A 15291-nucleotide genomic window follows, 5' to 3' on the forward strand; every position below is an offset into this window, starting at 1 on the left:
ATACACAAAAAGAAATTCACAATGGATTAAAGTTCTAAATGTGAGACAGGAAACCATCAAAATCCTAGAGGAGAACACAGACAGCAACCTTTTTGACCTCGGCTGGAGCAACTTCCTACTTGATACATCACTGGAGGCAAAGAAAACAAAAGCAAAAATAAACTCTTGGGACACAGAGATAAAATGCTGCACAGCAAAGGAAATAATCAACAAAATTAAAAGGCGGCCTATGGAATGAGATAACGGAAATTACGTATCTGATAAAGGGTTAGTATCCAAAATCTATAAGGAACTTCTCAAACTCAACACCCAAGAAACAAATAACCCCATTAAGAATTAGACAGAAGACATGAATAAACACTTTTCCAAAGCCATCCAGACGGCTAAAAGACATGAAAAGATGCTCAAATTACTCATTATCAGGGAAATACAAATCAAAACCACCATGAGATGGGCGCCTAGGGGGGTTCAGTCAGTTAAGTGGCTGCCTTCAGCTCTGGTCATGATCTCAGGGTCCTGGGATCAAACCCCGTGTCGGGCTTCCTGTTCAGCAGAATCTGCTTCTCCCTCTCCCTCTCCTGCTTCTGTTCCCTCCCCTGGCCCCTCTCAAATAAATAAATAAAATCTTAAAAAAAAAAAAAAAAAAAGATGAGATACCACCTCACACCTATCAGAATGGCTAAAATTAACAAAACAGGCCAACAGGTGTTGGCAAGAATGTGCAGAAAGGGGAACCCTCCTACACCGCTGTTGGGAATGCAAACTGGTGCAGCCGCTCTGGAGAACAGTGTGGAGGTTCCTCAAAAAGTTAAAAATAGAGCTACCCTATGACCCAGCAATTGTACTGCTAGGTATTTACCCAAAGATACAAAAACACAGATTTGAAGGGGCACATGTTTATAGCAGCATTATCAACAACAGCCAAATTATGGACATTATGGAAAGAGCCCCAGTGTCCATCGAATGATGAATGGATAAAGAAGTTGTGTTATATATATTTACATGGAATATTACTAAGTTATCAAAAAGAATGAAATCTTGCTATTTGCAATGATGTGGATGAAGCTAGTTTATATTCGCTAAGCAAAGTAAGTTAGAGAAAGACAAATACCATATGATTTCACTCGTATGTGGAATTTAGGAAACAAAACAGATACACATACAGGAAGGGGGGAAAAGGGAGAGAGAGAGGGAGAAGGAAGCAAACCATAAGAGACTGTTAAGAATAAAAAACAAACCAAGAGTTGATGGAGGGAGGTGGGTAGAAGATGGGTATTAAGGAGGGCGCCTGTTATGATGAGCACTGGGTGTCGTATGTAAGTGATGAAGCACTGTATTCTACTGAAACCACTATTATATGTTAACTAACCAGAATTTAAATAAAAATTACAAAAGAAAAAAAAAGATTTCTATAATAACATTAAAAAAATAAAGTAACTTAAGACACCTGGGTGGCTCAGTGGGTTAAGCCTCTGTCTTCAGCTCAGGTCATGATCTCAGGGTCCTGGGATCCAGCCCCATATTGGGCTCTCTGCTCAGCAGGGAGCCTGCTTCCCCCTCTCTCTCTCTGTCTGCCTCTCTGCCTACTTGTGATCTCTCTCTGTCAAATAAATAAATAAAATCTTTTTTTAAAAAAAAGAAAATACTGTAGAATAAGAGTTTCATAAAATTTTTTAAAAATATAAAGAAATTTGCCATGTGCAAAAGTTTAAATGTTTTCTAACGCACAGATAATCATACACACAAGGAATAAAAACCAATGACCTTTGCTATAAGGGCAAAATACGGGTACTCACTGTTTTACATTTCAAAAGATGACCTAGAATACTGTAAATCTAGACCCCAGCAGAGCTGTAAGGAGGCAAGGCTTTCCTCACTCGGACACTCAGAGAATCCAGTGAGGAGCTGGGAGCAAAGGAGTTCGGTAACCCTGTCCGTACCATCCAACCTGTCCTGGCGGCCCCACCGAAGCTTCACTCCGAAGGTCAAACACCGAGTCTGTCCCCCTCCCAGCCTCCTCTGCACCCAGCTCTAAGGAAGACCGCCCGCTGGCCGGGTCGGGTGTCCTGGCAGCAGCGGGGAGCCTCACCTCATGGTGCGTGGGGGAGGGGGCTGCGCCTCTGCCGCCGGCCTGTCGGCCCCCTCCCACCAGCGAAGTCCAGTGCGGTGGCCGGGGCCGCGCGGGGCGGCACCTTTTAAAAGTCAACGAGGGCCGCCGACCGCGAGCCCGCGGAAGGCAGGCGCAGACCCCAGAACCTCAGCCACAGAACCGGGTAGGGGGTTCGTGGGAGCTGCAATCTAGTTCGAGGGCTGGTCGAACAAGCAGAGTGCCCTTGGTCTTCCTTCCTCTGAGGTCTCCCAATGCCCTCTCTCGGGTGTTTGCTATTTTACGGGGCGTGCTCCCAGCTTCAATTCCTTCAAGGATCTTGCCCACAGGCTCTCAGGAATGATGCTATAATGATGACGGATTGCAAGTCCCGGACCTAATCTGACACCCACATCCGTACACTACAGTGATCCCCAATTACTCTGAATCGGTGCCCCTATAAACCGTTCCCATTATCGTCTATATAAATTCACCAGCTACAGTTTCATGGGGCTTTGCTGTATGATTTACAAAAACAGAAGGTCCACTGAATGATTTTAAGCGCTCCACAGATCCCCGGGAGATGCTGGTATCAGCACTTGTGGTCAGGATGGGGTGCTCACCCACTAAGCCAGGCAGCCCCAACAAAACCTACAAAAAATAAAACTATTCGGGGGCATGAAGTATTTGGTCTGACCTAAGGACATCTTTACTTTTGGCTCATGCTTTAACAAAGTTACTGAAGACATGTACCTGCATTTCCTGACCATATCTGCATTTGCTAGAGGAAAATCTGTTCAGGAGATCCTAGAAAATCATTACCACCATTATGCTGTACATATAGAAAACACAGAGGGAAAATCTTAACTCACAAAATTCACTTAAATTCATAAAGAATCATGTAGACTGACTATGTACTATTTAAAATAGCAAACACACTTTGAGTATTTAGTATATCCAAAGGAAAAGAAATCGTTTTTTGAAAAAACATTTTCGGAGGATTATATCCATTGTGTAAAATGAGACATACCCATGTACTATGACTTTTTCATTTAACTGTGGCATATTTACTTTTGGACTTAATATTCAAATACTGAAGATTGTTTTAACAATCCTCAGAATCCAACCTCACAGTAAAAAGTATTTTTATATAGTAAATAGATGCTTATAATCTTATATCTGCTGAGTTTTCTCTCTTGCTACGCTACGTAAACTCTTTAGAGACCATACTTTCCACATTCATGTTATGCACCTTTCATTGTAACTATTTCAAAGTTTATATGTGTCATTTTTAGACGTAACTGACCTTTTTCTGGCTCCTTATCAAACTGGATTTACTAATTTGTGCTTTATTTTTTTAAAAAGGGTTTTATTTATTTATTTGAGGCAGGGAGCACAAGCTGGGGGAGAGGCAGAGAGAAAGGGAGAAGCGTCTGCTTCCCCACCCAGCAGGGAGCCTTGAGATCGTGACCTGAGCCCAAGGCAGACACTCAACTGAATGAGCCACACGGGCGCTCCTAATCTGTGCTTTAAACTATCAGCTTGCAGCGAGATGGCTGCATTAAACGCACCAATGTATTTTATTGCAAGGACACTGCTAAGTAATTTTGTACCTCTTTTTAAAAAAAAATTTTATTTATTCATTTGACAGAGAGAGACACAGCGAGAGAGGAACACAAGAAGGGGGAGTAGGAGAGGGAGAAGCAGGCTTCCCACTAAGCAGGGAGCCCGATTCCGGGCTTGATCCCAGGACCCCAGGATCATGACCAGAGCCGAAGGCAGATGCTTAACCAGTTTTGTACCTTTTAAAAGAAAATCCTAACAATAAATTTTTCTCAGGGACAATTACATTTTAAAACCTGCTTTGGATTCTTTTGATTACAGATGATGAAAGAGAAAGTGACCTAACGCATGCCATAAAAGGATGACTTTTTTTTACTGCTCACACCCCTAGAAATATCCCATCCTGAAAGTCCTGGGCAAAGAATAGGCCTGTTCACTGACAGTGGCTCACAGAGAAGTAGGGGATCACCTAAAGCAAACAGTCACACTGGTCAAACTAAATCCCGGAAGTTGGGGCCTCGAGCATTCTTCTAACCAGGCAGGGAGCAGGTGTGTATTCAAAGGTTCTAAACAGGGTCTATTTCACCATGCCAAGGAAGGTAGTGAGTCTTTTTTTTAAAAAAGATTTTATTTATTTATTTAACAGAGAGAAATCACAAGTAGATGGAGAGGCAGGCAGAGAGAGAGAGAGAGAGAGGGAAGCAGGCTCCCTGCTGAGCAGAGAGCCCGAGGGGGACTCGATCCCAGGACCCTGAGATCATGACCTGAGCTGAAGGCAGCACCTTAACCCACTGAGCCACCCAGGCGCCCCGGTAGTGAGTCTTTACACAGAATATAAGCAAGGGATTTAATTCTCCAATTCTCCTTCCCTTGTTAAGGGAAAACAAAGTAGGCTCCAGACACATTTCTTATGCTAAAAGCAGTAATGTTAAAAAGAGAAGCTAAATTTAAAACAAAAACAAAAGGCCAACTGAGTTAACCAATAAAAATAAAAACTGTTACTTTTAGAATAAATGAAATAATCTCTTAGCAAATATATTCAAAAAAGAAAAATTAAAAAGCAAAACAAAAGATTATTATCACAAATACAGAGAAAGCATTTCTAAAATTATAAATGTCATACACAATTTATACTAATCAATTTGAAAACTATAAAAATATAATTTGCCAACACTGATTGAAACAAAAGAAACATCTAAATAAACCAATTATGATGAAAAAACTGAAAGAGGAGTCCTAGTCCTACCCCTTCCCCCAAAAGACTAGGTCTAGAGTTTTATTGTCAGATTTTACTTCTCACTTATCAGATTATCAGGTATCCACAAGTCTGGCAATGCATTCTGTTGGTGGAACTGTGGGAAACAAAGTGAAGAGAAAAGCAAAAGGACAGGAAAAAATACATACTATGTAGATGAAAAAAGACTGATTTATACTTTTATACGGACAGGTCAGCAGAAATGGAAATTCACAGTTCAGGATTTATGAATAGCTAATAAACACATTTCAAAATACCTCCCGTTTACAGATATAAGAAGCCAAACAATCCCCAGCAAGGTAAAGATACACTGCATTGAACTAGCACAGCGCTGAACACAAAGAGAATACCAAAGTAGCCAGATACACCTCATTGAACTAGCACAGCGCTGAACACAAAGAGAAGAATACCAAAGTAGCCAGAGAAAAAACAACTGAGACACAGCTGACTTCTCAGGGGCAATAGTGGAAAAGACAAACAAAAGAGGGATAAGATGTACGAGTATGCTCAGCAGCAGCCGACCTAAACCGCATTACTGAGCAGAAGCATCTTCCGCAAACGACAGTGAAACAGAGATACTTTCAGGTAAACAAAACTGGAAAGAGTTCATCACCAAGCAATCCTTCAACAACAAAAAAGCCATCCCAAAGGATATGCTTTGAGCAGAAGGAAAATGGCCCTAAACTGATGTTCTAAAAGATAAAAGAAGCCATAGAGAAAAGAAGTTAAAATGTGGGAAATGTAAATAAGCACTGACTGTAAAACACAACAATAATTCTAAACAGGCCCCCTTCTGTCCAGTAAGAATAGTGCTTAAAAATATTAAAACGTATGATAACATATAAGCCATGAAGGGACTGAATGAAGTCAAGCTTCTACAGTTCTGGTACCATCTAAGAGGAAGGTAAAACTATTGGGGTTTTTTGTTTGGCTGGTTGTGTTTTTTTGTTTTTGTTTTTGTATTTTTAGATTTTTGAAAAGTCAAGAATGCATGATATTTCTAAGAGAATTATAAAAACCAAAAAAGAGAGCCTATTTTCCAAACTAGTACATGGGGAAAACGGAATGCTAGAGATATTAAATCGATATTTAAAAAATAACAGAAGGTGGGGCGCCTGGGTGGCTCAGTGGGTTAAGCCGCTGCCTTTGGCTCAGGTCATGATCTCAGGCTCCTGGGATCGAGTCTGCTCAGCAGGGAGCCTGCTTCCCTCTCTCTCTCTCTCTCTGCCTGCCTCTCTGCCTGCTTGTGATCTCTATATGTCAAATAAACAAATAAACAAATAAAATCTTAAAAAAAAAAATAACAGAAGGGGGGGGCGCCTGGGTGACTCAGTCAGCTAAGTGGCTGTCTTGGGCTCAGATTGTGATCCCAGGGTTCTGGGATCGAGTCACACTTGGGGATCCTTACTCAGCAAGGAGCTTGCTTCTCCCTCTGCCTGTTGCTCCCTTTGCTTGTGTGCTCGTGCGTGCGCTTTCTCTGACAAAAAAAAATTTTTTTAATTTCAAAAAATAAAAAACTAACAGGAGAAAGAAATATAGACTAGCCAGGGCAAAAAGAAAGCACAAAATAAGAGTAATTACAGTGAGTGTAAATCGGCTAGATGTCTCAGCTGAAATGCTTTAAAACTGCATTAAAAAATTCCAACAGATGCTCTTAAAAGAGACATCTAAAACATACAAGTGCATGACTCTACAGCTATTTCAAAATAAATGAATTTAAAAAACACAAAAAGAAATGCATTAAAGAGAAAATTACAAAGCACAAGTGATAAACTACAAGCAAGATGAATTAACAGCACAGAAGGGAGAAATATTCAATACCAAAACTGAGAAAAGGAGACATAATTACATATGCTTCACACATTAAAGATAGCACGAGCGCACTGTTAACAACCATAAATATTAAAAATTCAGACAAAACAGAGACCTAAAAAATCTAAGTAACTGTGACAATTCTTTTCAAATCTTGAGTAAACCATGTAACCACTAAAAAAAATTAAATCACTAGTCAAAAATTTGCCACCCAAAAAACTTCAGACCTAAGTGGATTCAATGGTAAATTCTACCACGACTGGTTATCTACCTGAGAATAAAGTTAAATTTTATTTATACTCCTATCTACCCACGATTAACAATTCCAAATAGATAGACACAAAATGAAAATCTTTAAAATTAACTTCAATTCATCAAAAAACATCACAAAAAGAGAGAGAAAAGGTATTTGCAACCCATTTAACTACCTAAGGATTAGTACCCAGAGCATGTAAAAAAGTCCAGGGAGAGGGGCGCCTGGGTGGCTCAGTGGGTTAAGCCGCTGCCTTCAGCTCGGGTCATGATCTCAGGGTCCTGGGATAGAGTCCCACATCAGGTTCTGAGCTCAGCAGGGAGCCTGCGTCCCTCTCCCTCTCTTTCTGCCTGCCTCTCTGCCTATCTGTGATCTCTCTGTCAAATAAATAAATAAAACCTTAAAAAAAAAAAAAAGTCCAGGGATACTGGGTGGCTCAGTCCATTAAGCATCTGCTTTTAGTTCAGGTCCTAATCCCAGGGTCCTGGCATCAAGTCCTGCATTGGGCTCCTTGCTCAGCAGGGAGTCCGCTTCTCCCTCTGCCTGCTGATCCCCCTGCTTATTCTCTCTCTGACAAATAAAGAAATAAATAAAATCCTTAAAAAAAAAAATGTCCAATAGTCCAACGACCCCAAGAAATGGGGGCACCTGGGTGGCTCAGTCAGTGAAGCGTCTGCCTTCGGCTCGGGTCATGATCCCAGGGTCCTGAGGCTCCCTGCTCTGCAGAAAGCCTGCTTCTCCCTCTCCCACTCCCTCTGCTTGTGTTCCCTCTCTTGCTGTCTCTCTCTCTGTGAAATAAATAAATAAAATCTTAAAAAAAAAAAAAGAAATGGACAAGGGACATGAATAGTACACAGAGGGGGGGAAAAGGCCTCTAAACATATGAAAAGATGTTCAAACTCAGTCATAATTATCCGTAAACTGATTTATCAAACTACCAAAGAACACAAGTTGAACAAGGCATCATTGCAATACACTGCAGGTAAACATGCAAAATTCCAAGAAAAAGCAGTTTGGCAGTATTTCTCAAAATTTCAAAGGCATTTAACCTTTAACTCAGTACCACCACTCTGGAAATTAGTGGTACAGAAATAGCTGCTCACATACAAAATGACAACTATACAAAAATTCTCCATGCACCATTGTTTTTAACAGCAAAAGACCAGAAACTGATTATCTACTACAGACCAGTTAAATAAACTGGTACAGCCACACAATGAGAAACTGTTTTCCTATGCTGTCGAATAAGCATGCTACCTATACACTGCTTTGTGAAGATTTCCAGAATCTGATAAATGGAAGGGAAAAAATGTAGCATAGAACAAATCAGGTTAAGAGAAATAAAAAAACACTGGGGAATGAGTTGGATAGGCACAGGAAAGAAAAGATTTTTCTTCGTATGATCTTTATGTATTTTTTAATTGTGAAAATAAATTATTCTAGTAATTTTTTAAGCAACAGGAAGAGTTCAACGAGCATATATAACAGATGTTTTAAAAATTCATACAGGGGCGCCTGCGTGGCTCAGTGGGTTAAAGCCTCTGCCTTCGGCCCAAGTCATGATCTCAGGGTCCTGGGATGGAGCCCCGCATCAGGCTCTCTGCTCAGCGGGGAGCCTGCTTCCCCTTCTCTGCCTGCCTCTCTGCCTATCTGTGATCTCTCTCTGTCAAATAAATAAATAAAATATTAAAAAGTAAAAAATAAAAATTTATACATATTAATAAAACAAGTACCCAATAGAAAAAGTGGCAAAAACATGACTAAACATTACACAGAAGAAAATATTTAACTTGTTTTCTGTAATCTCAGAAATGCAGTTGAAAGCCACAATAATATTTCCATGAGACCAGCAAAAAGTAAAAAGCTGGACAATGCCATACATGGAGAGAATGGGAAGTAATGGGAGGTTTCATTCAAAATTAGTGGTGTATAAATCAGAAATACCATTTGGGAAAAGTTAGACATTTATCTAATGAAATTGAACATGCACATACCCTCCTAACGGATCCAGCAATTCCACTACTAACATGTCCAAGTATCATATATATGCAGTTGAGGATGACAAGAATATTTATGGCAGCACTAATTATAATAGCCCCATGTTGTAAATAACCATTATGTTCATAAAGAATAAAACAACTAAGTATATAATCCATTTATAATATGTTCTTAGAGTAGACCATCGTTCTACAATGAAAATTGTGAATTGTAGCAGTGGTTCCCAAAGTGGTGATGGTACTTGGGTGGGTTTTCTGATCTCTACTGAAATGTGTCATCATCTGAGAGATCTACAGAACTCAAAGAACTAGTATTTACCATTTGATCAATGTGTGGATGAAAGAACCCTTCAAAGTGCAAGACAGACCAATGGGTTTTCATGTCACAGAGTTTGAGAAGTTCACTGACATGGCTTCAAATTTTACACTGCAGCTAACCTTTAAAGAAACTGTTAGTTTTATTTTTATCTGATATTCGCTGAAACCTATAAGTTTATGAAAACATGCCTCCCTTTTCTAAATACACAGATGAGTCTGGATTTTCTTCATATACTTTCAACCATAACAATATATTGCAACAGACTGAATGCAGAAGCAGACATGAAACTAAATCGTTAAAAATTTTTGTGAAAACAGGGGCTCCTGGGTGGCTCAGTGGGTTAAGCGTCTGCCCTCAGCTCAGGTCATAGGCTCAGGGTCCTGGGATCGAGCCCCGCATTGGGCTCCCTGCTCAGTGAGGAGTCTTCTTGTCCCTCTCCCTCTGCTCTCCCCCTGCTTCTGCTCCCCTTCTTTCTCCTTCACTCTCTCTCTCAAATAAAATCTTTATTTAAGGGCACCTAGATGGCTCAGTGGGTTGGGCCTCTGCCTTTGGCTCAGGTCATGAGCTCAGGGTTCTGGGATCAAGGCCCCCATCAGGCTCTCTGATCAGTGGGGAGCCTGCTTCCCCCCGCCCCGCCCCGCCTCCTTCTCTGCCTACCTGTGACCTCTTTCTCTCTCAAATAAATAAATAAAATCTTTTAAAAAAAATTGTGAAAATGGGACACCTGGGTGGCTCAGTGAGTTAAGCCTCTGCCTTCGGCTCAGGTCATGATCTTGGGGTCCTGGGATGGAGCCCCACATTGGGTGGGTCCTCAGCAGGGAGCCTGCTTCCTCCCCACCCCGCCTGCCTCTCTGCTTACTTGTCATCTCTGTCAAATAAATAAATAAATAAAATCTTTAAAAATATATATATTTGTGAAAATGTTAAAACAATGCCACTCGTGACTAATTTTTTTGGAAAAGTCTTTTCATTAAAATGTTATTTACATTAAGATGTAGCAGGTGTGTCATTTTTTAAGAGGTACCAATAAATACACCAATACATGCCATATCTACGATATTTAAGATCAATCAGTTTTAGTATCTAATGATATAACCAACATAAATGAAAGATCTTTAAGGTTCTCAATAGTTTTTAAAATCATAAAGGAAGTCGTAAGACCAAAAAGCTTCTCAACTGCTGAACTACAGACATATGCTTCAGCAATGATGAATCTCAAAAACCCAATATTTACGTAATTCACAGATAAAGCTCAAAAACAGGGGAAAGAAAACAAACAGCTTGATTTAAAAAAATATATATGTGAAAAAACTGTACAGAAAGGCCAGAGAAAAATTGAGGATGACCAGTGTGACGGCAGTAGCAATACACTGCTTCTGGGGAGAGGTACACACCAAAGCTTCTAAGGCACTTAGATATCCTTTTAAGCTACGTACACAGATATACTTAAAACAAACAAAAAACTTGTACATAAAAACGGTAACTTCACAACAAAAATTTTAATAGAAGAAACAAAGAGACATACCTACTATCCTAGAAGGAAAAACTCAAATGCATTTTCTCAAATTAATCTATAAATTCAAAGCAATCACAAACAATATCCCAACAAGATTGTTTACGGAACTTGGAAAGATGGTTCTAAACATCATCTGGAAGAAAAATGCCAAGGAACGCCCAAAGCTTTTTTCAAAAGAAAGCAGCAAGATATATTACAAAAGTACAATAATTAAAATGGTGTGGTAATAGGTAAATGGGTCAAAAAAAATTCACAATGCAATTTTTAAAAAAAGGATATGACCCAGTCAAGATATTTCTTTTTTATCACCCAAAGAAGATAAAAATTAAAATGAGAAGTTACTTCCAGTTATTAGAAAAATTAGTAAGATGTTAAAGAAATACTGTTACCATTCGTGCTGGTTGGCAGCGAGATAAGGCATAGCTTTTGAGAGTGGATTTTATTAAAGGGTAGGATATTTGAGAAGAATGCCACAGCATCGTTCTCCAGCATTTTCATAGGGAACCAACTCTACAGAAATACTATCATTGTTAGTTATAGAGGAAAACTCGACGATAAATATCCAGCAAAAATTAAAGACTGGTTTGATAAAGATAGCACACCTACTTTATTATACTAAGCAGATATCAAAACTACATTTTTAGAGGCGCCTGGGTGGCTCAGTGGGTTAGAGTTTCTGCCTTCGGCTCAGGTCATAGTCCCAGGGTCCTGGGATGGAGCCCCGCATCGGGCTCTCTGCTCGGCCGGGAGCCTGCTTCCCCCTCAGCTCACTCCGCCTGCCTCTCTGCCTACCTGTGATCTCTGTCTGTCAAATAAGTAAAATCTTTAATAAAAACAAAACAAAACACAACTACACTTGTTAAACACTATGTCTCAGGCAACTTTTTAGGCACTTTGGGGATTTTAATTCATGTAAGCATCTATGTCTGGAGCACAGGAGATGCTCCTAATGGAGTTCTTTTCAAAGAGAACTGGTTACATTCGGGTCAACGTCCTGAAAACCCCCAACTTCAAACGCTGTTCTCGGTCTTCCTCGGGAGAATGAAGGGCACCTGTCCCTTGTTCCTTCTCTCCACCGGGGGCTCTCGCCCGCTGCGCCGGACACATCGCGGGGCGCTCTCGGCTCTGGAAGGCAGCTTTTCAACAGAAAACCTTCTCGGGCTGCTCAGGAGGGTCTGCGGTGTCAAAAACTCCGGGGCGGGCTGACCGCCGACCTCAGAGCCTCTGCATTCGCGTCACGCCCTTGCCCCTTCCAGAGCTTCCCCAGGAGAACACCGCGGGCGGCCCCACCAGGGGCGACGGCAACGTCCAGTCGCTCAGCAGCGAAGCCCACCGCGTCCTCCACGGCCCGCCGTCCGGCCGCACCGGGGAAAAGCCGCGTGGGACACGTGCGCCTGAACTCCTGCGCTTCGGAGCGACAGGCACGGAGTCAAACCAGAGGGTTTCCCAAGCGTCTGCCTCGAGGTCCGAGCTTAACCTCCACGCTCGTCTACACCGGCTGCCGGGTGGCGCTTCGGCTAACCGCGGGGTGGGGGGCACGGCCCCCCGGAGCGACGGCCCCCGGTGCACTCCCTGACCTTTCTGCTCCACGACCCCCGCCCCCGGGGCAGACCCTTCCTTCCCTCGAGAACGACTGTGAAGGAGAAACGTGGGTCCACGACCGCGCCAGCCCCGAGACGCGGACGCGGGGGGCAGCCTTGCCCTCAGGCCGGTCCACAGTGCTCCGACCGGCCACTCGGCCGCGCGGCTTCGGCGGTGCGGACGCCCTGCCTCCAGGGGAAGGACGGGCTCCCGCCGCGCGAAGTTCGGACGTCGCAGAGTCAAGCCCGGGTGGAAGCGTGAGCGACAGCGGGAACCGCCACGGGCTGTGACCAAGTCGGCTCATCCCGTCCGCCGCTCCGCCGAGGCCGCGCTGAAAGCCGGCGCCCGCGCCCGCGCCGTCACCCCGAGAACAGCGCGAGCCGGCCAGGCAGCAGCACCACGGGAGCGCGCCGCGCCGCTCGCAGCGTGGACGGCTCTGTGCGAGGCAGCCGCGGGGCCCCGGCCGACCCCCACCGAGGCCCACGCGCTAGCCGAGCCCTGCGCCCGGCAGGTGGGGGCCGCTGCGACCCCGCCCCGGGGCACCAGCAGCAGCGGCCCCGGCGGCGAAGGCTTACCTGTCCCCCGCGCGGCCGCCGCCCCCGGGGATCTGACGCCGCTGCCCAGGCTCTTCCCCATGCTCCCGGCGTCCGCGTCTCCACGCGTGCACGTCCCCTCTCGGTCCCCCGCGGCCAAACGTGACAGGCGCGGCCGCGCTCCAGCAGGCACCGGCCGCGCTCCGCCCGCTGCCCGACCCGGAGCGACCCTCCGCCCGCGGGCTCTCCAGCGGGCGCCCTCGGCGCCGTCTGCTCCGGCGCTTCAGGGGCGCGCAGGACCCTCCACGTCGCCGCCCGGGCTTCCCCTCGGCCCCAGAGCCGGGAGCGCCCGGCGGCCCCGAGACGCCGGCGCGGGGCACGCGAGCCTGGCGCCCAGGCTCCCAGCCCGCAGGCACCACCGCGCTCGTCAGCCAGACGTCGTTCTTCTCGCGCACGGTCCTAGGAAGGAACGCTCCCCGGGACACGCCGCCGCCTGAGAGAACATGCCGATTATCCGAGACACAGATGCAGAAAACCGGAAGTGAAACCTCTGGCCCCGGGAAAAGAAGGGGGGGAGAGGGGGGAGAGGGGGGAGGGAAAAAAAAGAGAAAGTGAAAACTAAACCGTGGCAAACGGCGGGAGCCAATCACTGAGGAGAAGCCAAAGCGCAGGCGCGGACTGCGGCCGGCGTCCACGCGGCGCTCGCCTCTCTCCGGTGCGCAGGCGCGAGGCTGCAGCGCGCCCTGGGATTGGAGGACTGAGTCCGGCCTGGGTAGCTGGGGGCGGGACGAAGCAGGGCCTGGTGTCTCCAGGAGTTGGTGCGTGGCCGGATGCGGAAGACGTAGAGAAGACCTGTAGTCGCCGTGAGGAGTTTGCGTGGGTTCCAGCAGCTGGTTCCCTGGGGGCTGTGGTGTTTGGCCCTATTGTGTCTCCTAAGGGTGCACTGATGAGAATTGTCTTGACCCAAAGTGACATCAGTAAAATCTTTTAATTTAGTAACTCAAGAATAACCTTGAAAGAGTGTTAGCCTTAAAAATAGAGGGGACTAGAGATTATGCTGAAATAAATCAAGCAGAGAAAGTTATATCGTTTCACTTACTTGTGGGACATGAGGAATAACACGGAGGACATTAGAAGAAGGAAAGGAAAAGTGAGTTGGGGGAAATCGGAGGGGGAGAGGAACCATGAGGGGCTCTGGACTCTGAGAAACAAACAGGGTTTGGAGGGGAGGGGAGTGGAGGGCTGGGTGAGCCTGGTGGAGGGTATTAAGGAGGGCAGCTATTGCGTGGAGCACTGGGTGTGGTGCGTAAACAATGAGTCTTGGAACTCTGAAAAAATATATTAAATTCAAAAAGAAAAAAAAAGAGGGACGCCTGGGTGGCTCAGTTGGTTGGACGACTGCCTTCGGCTCAGGGCGTGATCCTGGAGTCCCGGGATCGAGTCCCGCATCGGGCTCCCAGCTCCATGGGGAGTCTGCTTCGCTCTCTGACCTTCTCCTCGCTTGTGCTCTCTCTCACTGTCTCTCTCTCTCTCAAATAAATAAATAAAATCTTTAAAAAAAAAAAAAAAGAAAGAAACGCCAGTAATGTTACCAGACTTGCTTATAAACAGAGGAACTGTAGTCCTGCATATGTAGAGTATATCGACCACGGGTGAACCCGAAGGAAAAAGGGGGAAGTTGGGAGAGGTGGTTCTGACAGTTGATTGGAGGAGAGCCGGAGTTTAGGGTTGTGGTGGCTTCTCATTGGCTAATTGTGCCACTTTCTCATTGGCTGGGTTGTTGCCAGCAAGGAGAAAATCATTCTGGTGGGGGAAGCTAGCTTCCAGCAGTGGTGCTTAATTGAGCACCTTTCCTTGACTCCATTTTGAATTTGGTTTCTTTCCATTTTCACACATGAAATGTTTAAGTGCTCATTCCCTAGGAAAACGGCTCTAGAAGTTGTTTATCCGCGCAGAGAGCTAAGGGACCACATATGGCATTAATTCTACAAATGGGAGAGATTAAGTACTGCAGACACTTACCATGAGCGAGGCATATACTACATGCTGGAGATAGGGGTTTATTAATTCAGTAGCAGCCTTTACTATTTCCTCTGGCCAGCTAGCAAGTAAGCACTAGGATTACGGTTGTGAACAAGCCACACAAGCACCCGGCACATAACAGAACTTACTCCAGAAGTAGGTAACAAAAATTAACAAGTAAACCACCGCCACAACAAAAATAGGATTTCATTTAACAGTACACCTGTGAAAGCAAGCTGAAAATGCTGGAGAATGGGGTTGGAGGCTGGAGGCCAGGAACAGAAGAGACAGAGCTGCCAGATCTCACTGCATAAGGGACATTTGAAGTCAAACCTCAGGAGTAAAAGCAGACCA

General features: G+C 44.7%; 1 protein-coding gene across 1 annotated transcript in view; it reads right to left on the bottom strand.

Moving 5' to 3' along the window:
• The window catches only part of TASOR2 (transcription activation suppressor family member 2), an 80121-nt gene extending 66699 nt beyond the window's left edge, over positions 1–13422 (bottom strand). The window contains exon 1 of the mRNA XM_044228900.1: positions 12958–13422. The gene's annotated coding sequence lies outside the window, so the exon portion shown is untranslated. The remainder of the gene's footprint in view (positions 1–12957) is intronic.
• Positions 13423–15291: the final 1869 nt, after the last annotated feature.

Source organism: Neovison vison, chromosome 12 (genome assembly GCF_020171115.1).
Source record: "Neovison vison isolate M4711 chromosome 12, ASM_NN_V1, whole genome shotgun sequence".
Taxonomy (NCBI): domain Eukaryota; kingdom Metazoa; phylum Chordata; class Mammalia; order Carnivora; family Mustelidae; genus Neogale; species Neogale vison.